Here is a 7,009-nt window from a genome sequence, read left to right on the forward strand (position 1 = left end):
AATCCTCCCAGGCTCATGGAAGAAGGGTGCTGTCTCCCTGCTATTCAAAAAGGGAGACCGGTCGGAACTCAAAAACTGGAGACCAATCACCCTTCTGAACTGCGACTATAAAATAATGGTGAAACTGTGTGCTAACCGCTTAAAGAACGTAATCCATAAAATAATTCATACAAACCAAGTCTGTGGGGTGCCTGGGAGGAGTTTATGGGAGAACCTAAACCTTTTAAAGGATGTAATTAGCGACACCAAATTAAGAAAAGGAAAGCTGGCGGTTTTATCCATAGATTTTGAAAAAGCTTTCGACAGGGTGTCACATTTTTATCTTTTTAAGGTTTTAGAGAAAATGGGTATACCTGATGGCTTTTTATTGTCTCTTAGAGCTTTTTATGATAACTGTACTAGTAAAATTTTAGTAAATGGTTTTAAGACACAGGGCGTGATTTTAAATTCCGGAGTGAAGCAGGGGTGTCCCTTGTCCCCACTACTCTTCATTTGCGCAATAGAGCCTCTTTTATGTACAATACGAAAGGATAAGCAGATCCATGGAGTCCCCCTGCCAGGAGGAGGGGGACTAGAGGCGAAGGTAGTGGGGTACATGGACGATGTTGCGGTGTTTTGCAGGGACACCCCATCGCTTCAGAAGACGCTAAAACAGATTCAATATTTTAATTGTGCCTCCGGTTTTAAAGTCAATTTTAACAAAAGTAACATTTTAAACATAGGCGGAATGCCTTTGTATGATGTGCCCGTCCCTGTGTCTGAGTCGGTGCAGATTTTAGGTGTCTCCTTTGACGAGTCTAATAATGGTTTTAATAGCTGGGACTTGGTGGCTCAAAAAATAAATAAGAAAATATGTATGTGGAACATGCGAGAACTTACAATGGAAGGGAAGGTTTTAATTACAAAAATGGTGCTTTTACCTATTTTATTGTATTTAAGTCTGGTTTTCCCACCCCCCGAAATGGTTCTAAAGAAAATAACAAAAGCTTGTTTTACTTTCTTTTAGAGTTCTAAGAGCGAAAAATTAAAGAGACAAATTGTGATAAAACCGAACTCCAGGGGCGGTAAGGATTTTCCAGATTTTAAAGCTTTCCTTTTAATAAAGTTTTTTAGCATGTGTTTTACTACTGTTTTTAAAGATAGCTACTGGTCTTATTTTGTTCGTTTTAATACTGGTTATTTTATGCGGAGGAACGGCTGGTTTTCTACAGTTTTAAGTTGCCCTTATTCTTTGAATTTACCCCCTCAATACATGATTTTAGGAAAAATTTTAAACTTATATAGTTTTAAAGGTAAAAGTGTTCAGGATCTGTGCAATAGCAAAAAATTACTAAAGGAAATAAAAGAAACCAGTACCGTGACTCCCATCAAAAATTTTAACGAACAGAAGTGTATACAGATTTGGAAGATGTTGAGTATTAATTATCTTTTTAATTCACAGAAGGACCTGGCCTGGAGCTGCGCACACGAGTGTCTTCCATGCCGGGCATTCCAGCACCGAAGAGGATTATCCAACTCTGCAACCTGCCCGAGGGAGGGATGCCGACAAGAGGAGACCGTGCACCATCTAATATGGACTTGTTTTTACTCGCAGAAAATATGGACAAAGATACTCCCTCTGGTAAAAAGGATAACTGGACTAAAAGACTTAAATATTGCAGTGGTTTTTTATGGTTGCCTGGAATGCCCAACACGGACTCAAGAGACTATTGCATGGAAGATCATAAACTGTGTGAAGGCAGCTCTGTGGAAGGCCAGGAATATTTTATTGTTCAAGCATGAGGTTTTATCTGTGAAGGACATTTTATCTATCTGTTTTTATGAAATGTACCAGTACTATCTTTTAGACAAGAAGAGATTTCCGCTTTTATCTAGAAAATGGTTTTTAAAAGAATGGAATTCTATCTTGTAAAGCCACCAAGTGCCCATTTTATGTTTTAATATGTTGTAAATATGTTATTTATATGTAACTGTATTTATTGACATATTTGCACAACTTTGTTAACATTATTTAATTTTTAATAAAGTTTGCCCCCGTAAGGGTAGTCAAGTTAAAAAAAAAAATCTGTTCTTATCAGTTTAATATCTGATACGTCCCCTATCTGGGGACCATATATTAAATGGATTTTTGAGAACGGGGGCCGATTTCGAAGCTTGCTTCCGTCGCCCTATGCATTGACCCGATATGGCAGTATCTTCGGGTACAGTGCACCACCCCCTTACAGGGTTAAAAAGAAAGATTCCTACTTTCATTGCTACCTGCTTGCTGGCTAGCCAGCTAGCCAGCCCTGTGGGCCTTGCTGCTGCTGCTGCAGCCAAAAAACAAAAGGTGGTGCTGCTGCTGCTTCTGCTGCTTCTGCTTCTGCTTGTGTCTGGCCGCTGTTGGAGCGTCCAGGCACAGGACTTCTGCTGCTGCTGACTATATGGCCTCCTTAATTGGATCATTTGAGTAGCCAGCACACCTGTGCAGGTAGGGCATGACATGATAGGCAGCTGCCTTGATAGCGGGTGGGTGCTGAATGTTCCTAATTGACAAAATAAGATTAATGCTTATGAAGAAATATAAAATCTCATCCCTTCCCCAATATCGCGCCACACCCCTACCCCTTAATTCCCTGGTTGAACTTGATGGACATATGTCTTTTTTCGACCGTACTAACTATGTAACTATGTATCATAACATGGGGGGGGGGGTCTCCTGGCTGTTCACACAGGTGTGTCATTGCTGTACATTGACCATGCATTGCTTCTGTGGTATTGCAAAGGCAAAGACAAATGCTTCCAGCCATCCATTGCACTAATGGATTGGTCATCAGCTGGCTGTCTATGTCCCGCATCAATATAGACCAAAGTACAGAGGGTTAGGCTATGCTATTGTGCACCTACCTGATGCATCAGAAGGTGCGAGGCCCTTGCTAAATTCTGTGCACAGACTTTGAGATCTATGCTTTAGACTGTATCTAAACCTGCTCCAACATGGACTGACATTCTGGCCTACTTTCAGCCGATGCGACTTGTCTGTCGCTGAACAGTCGCTTTTTATGTATTCAGCACCTATGTATAATGTTGTAAAAATGCTCTAGAAGCTAAAGTCGCAGAAATGTCACACATATTTGGCCTGCAACTTTCTGTGCGACAAATTCAGACAGGAAAAATCAGTATAAATCCTTAGAAAATTATCCCCCAGTGTCTCCATCTGCTGGCGGTATTGAATAAGCATTGCTGCACTGATGGGGTATGCATTAGACGAAAAAAAAGAAGAAAAAGAAGAATAATACGCCCAGAAAAGAGGCGAAAAGGAGAAAAACGTAAAAAAACGTGAAAAAAAAGTAAGAGGAAGAGAAGGGAAAAAAAGGTGGAAATGGGTTTAAAAGTGATTTCGGCGGAGAAATATATATATATATATATATATATATATATATATATATATATATATATATACGTGCACACACACACATATATATAAACGTATTCTCCGTTGAGATATTGCAGCCGCTGCTGTGTCCAGGCCCAGGAGCCTTAGCACTGTGCTGTGATGTCACTCAATACCACTGACATCACTAGGTGTAAACAACATCTCTCCTTTGCTGTGTATGTGACTATGGAGCTGTTTGGTGATGTCGTCTATTATGGCCTTCATAGAAGCAACAGGAGATTGTTGCATCCATCTAGAACCCTCAGAACTACAGTGCTATGATGTCACTCACTTCCACAGGCCTTGCAGAGTGTAAACAACAACAACCCAGCTTTGTTGTGTATGTAACCATAGGGATTTGTGATGTCACCTAGAACCTTCACAGCAGCGACAGCTTTATGAGGAGCATCAGCACTGCTCTGCCTGAGCAGAACCATCACCGCCATAGGTTGTCAAATAACCCGGATTTAACCCACACAGGTAAGTCCAATGGGGTGCAGGCATGTCCTCTATGCTTACAGCTTCCCGTGGGTGTTGGTTTGATACCGTTTGGGGACAGCCAAGGAGGCATCTGCAGGCAACAAAGGTAGGTGTGTGCTTGTGTGTGTGTTTCCTATGCAGATCCTAAGCCCAGTGTCACATGCAAGTAGGAGGAGTAAGAAGGGTTCCTGGCAAATCCGGGTTATGGATTGCATTTAAAAAGGCCCCGTGGGAGTGCAATGGGCCCCTGTCTTGCTGCTTAGCAATAATGGTATGGGTTTAGGTTCTGCTGTGTGTACTGGTGGTTGACTGCCCCCCAGCCCAGAGTGTGCATGGAAAATTGTCTGGCAGCCTCCCTGACAGCAAGCAGTGATAGTGCCCATGAAGGGCACCTTGTTGGGCCCGCCCCTTTCACGGTTATCGCTTCTCGGCCTTTTGGCTAAGATAAAGTGTAGTATCTGTTCTTATCAGTTTAATATCTGATACGTCCCCTATCTGGGGACCATATATTAAATGGATTTTTGAGAACGGGGGCCGATTTCGAAGCTTGCTTCCGTCGCCCTATGCATTGACCCGATATGGCAGTATCTTCGGGTACAGTGCACCACCCCCTTACAGGGTTAAAAAGAAAGATTCCTACTTTCATTGCTACCTGCTTGCTGGCTAGCCAGCTAGCCAGCCCTGTGGGCCTTGCTGCTGCTGCTGCAGCCAAAAAACAAAAGGTGGTGCTGCTGCTGCTTCTGCTGCTTCTGCTTCTGCTTGTGTCTGGCCGCTGTTGGAGCGTCCAGGCACAGGACTTCTGCTGCTGCTGACTAAATGGCCTCCTTAATTGGATCATTTGAGTAGCCAGCACACCTGTGCAGGTAGGGCATGACATGATAGGCAGCTGCCTTGATAGCGGGTGGGTGCTGAATGTTCCTAATTGACAAAATAAGATTAATGCTTATGAAGAAATATAAAATCTCATCCCTTCCCCAATATCGCGCCACACCCCTACCCCTTAATTCCCTGGTTGAACTTGATGGACATATGTCTTTTTTCGACCGTACTAACTATGTAACTATGTATCATAACATGGGGGGGGGGGTCTCCTGGCTGTTCACACAGGTGTGTCATTGCTGTACATTGACCATGCATTGCTTCTGTGGTATTGCAAAGGCAAAGACAAATGCTTCCAGCCATCCATTGCACTAATGGATTGGTCATCAGCTGGCTGTCTATGTCCCGCATCAATATAGACCAAAGTACAGAGGGTTAGGCTATGCTATTGTGCACCTACCTGATGCATCAGAAGGTGCGAGGCCCTTGCTAAATTCTGTGCACAGACTTTGAGATCTATGCTTTAGACTGTATCTAAACCTGCTCCAACATGGACTGACATTCTGGCCTACTTTCAGCCGATGCGACTTGTCTGTCGCTGAACAGTCGCTTTTTATGTATTCAGCACCTATGTATAATGTTGTAAAAATGCTCTAGAAGCTAAAGTCGCAGAAATGTCACACATATTTGGCCTGCAACTTTCTGTGCGACAAATTCAGACAGGAAAAATCAGTATAAATCCTTAGAAAATTATCCCCCAGTGTCTCCATCTGCTGGCGGTATTGAATAAGCATTGCTGCACTGATGGGGTATGCATTAGACGAAAAAAAAGAAGAAAAAGAAGAATAATACGCCCAGAAAAGAGGCGAAAAGGAGAAAAACGTAAAAAAACGTGAAAAAAAAGTAAGAGGAAGAGAAGGGAAAAAAAGGTGGAAATGGGTTTAAAAGTGATTTCGGCGGAGAAATATATATATATATATATATATATATATATATATATATATATATATACGCGCACACACACACATATATATAAACGTATTCTCCGTTGAGATATTGCAGCCGCTGCTGTGTCCAGGCCCAGGAGCCTTAGCACTGTGCTGTGATGTCACTCAATACCACTGACATCACTAGGTGTAAACAACATCTCTCCTTTGCTGTGTATGTGACTATGGAGCTGTTTGGTGATGTCGTCTATTATGGCCTTCATAGAAGCAACAGGAGATTGTTGCATCCATCTAGAACCCTCAGAACTACAGTGCTATGATGTCACTCACTTCCACAGGCCTTGCAGAGTGTAAACAACAACAACCCAGCTTTGTTGTGTATGTAACCATAGGGATTTGTGATGTCACCTAGAACCTTCACAGCAGCGACAGCTTTATGAGGAGCATCAGCACTGCTCTGCCTGAGCAGAACCATCACCGCCATAGGTTGTCAAATAACCCGGATTTAACCCACACAGGTAAGTCCAATGGGGTGCAGGCATGTCCTCTATGCTTACAGCTTCCCGTGGGTGTTGGTTTGATACCGTTTGGGGACAGCCAAGGAGGCATCTGCAGGCAACAAAGGTAGGTGTGTGCTTGTGTGTGTGTTTCCTATGCAGATCCTAAGCCCAGTGTCACATGCAAGTAGGAGGAGTAAGAAGGGTTCCTGGCAAATCCGGGTTATGGATTGCATTTAAAAAGGCCCCGTGGGAGTGCAATGGGCCCCTGTCTTGCTGCTTAGCAATAATGGTATGGGTTTAGGTTCTGCTGTGTGTACTGGTGGTTGACTGCCCCCCAGCCCAGAGTGTGCATGGAAAATTGTCTGGCAGCCTCCCTGACAGCAAGCAGTGATAGTGCCCATGAAGGGCACCTTGTTGGGCCCGCCCCTTTCACGGTTATCGCTTCTCGGCCTTTTGGCTAAGATCAAGTGTAGTAATACAGGAGATCTGGTCAGAAGGTACTCGGGTACCCCTCTCCTCGGCCTTGTGGGATCGCCCAGGTTTATTGCCTGGGCTTCACCCACTTGTTGCTATTGGGGAGAGGGCCTAGTCCCAGGGTAACGAGTGGCGATCGCCTCTCAAGACCTTCGGGTGGAGAGAGGTTAGAACCATGGATGATGATCCGGATCCAGGTTCTGTGCCGGCATACGCAAGGATCAAAAACACCGTGAGAGTCATTCTCACGGATGATACCAAAAGGGCGGACGATTTGAAATTCGTAGTAGAGGACGTGCTCGGAGGAGTTTTCGGAATACAGAAGGGCGAGATATTGGCAATCCAGGACTACCCGAAGCGTAAAATTTTTGATG

The 7,009-nt window shown here is 43.8% G+C and overlaps 1 non-coding gene and 2 pseudogenes across 1 annotated transcript; all 3 read left to right on the forward strand.

The window, feature by feature from the left end:
- The first annotated feature begins 2,011 nt into the window (after positions 1-2,011).
- LOC130340628 (U2 spliceosomal RNA) lies at positions 2,012-2,217 on the forward strand (annotated as a pseudogene).
- Positions 2,218-4,314: 2,097 nt separating this feature from the next.
- Positions 4,315-4,505, forward strand: LOC130340616 (U2 spliceosomal RNA). Its single transcript, XR_008880709.1, has one exon. It is a non-coding gene; the product is annotated as a U2 spliceosomal RNA (small nuclear RNA).
- A 2,093-nt stretch (positions 4,506-6,598) lies between these two features.
- LOC130340638 (U2 spliceosomal RNA) lies at positions 6,599-6,731 on the forward strand (annotated as a pseudogene).
- Positions 6,732-7,009: the final 278 nt, after the last annotated feature.

Source organism: Hyla sarda, unplaced genomic scaffold (assembly GCF_029499605.1).
Source record: "Hyla sarda isolate aHylSar1 unplaced genomic scaffold, aHylSar1.hap1 scaffold_598, whole genome shotgun sequence".
Classification (NCBI taxonomy): Eukaryota; Metazoa; Chordata; class Amphibia; order Anura; family Hylidae; genus Hyla; species Hyla sarda.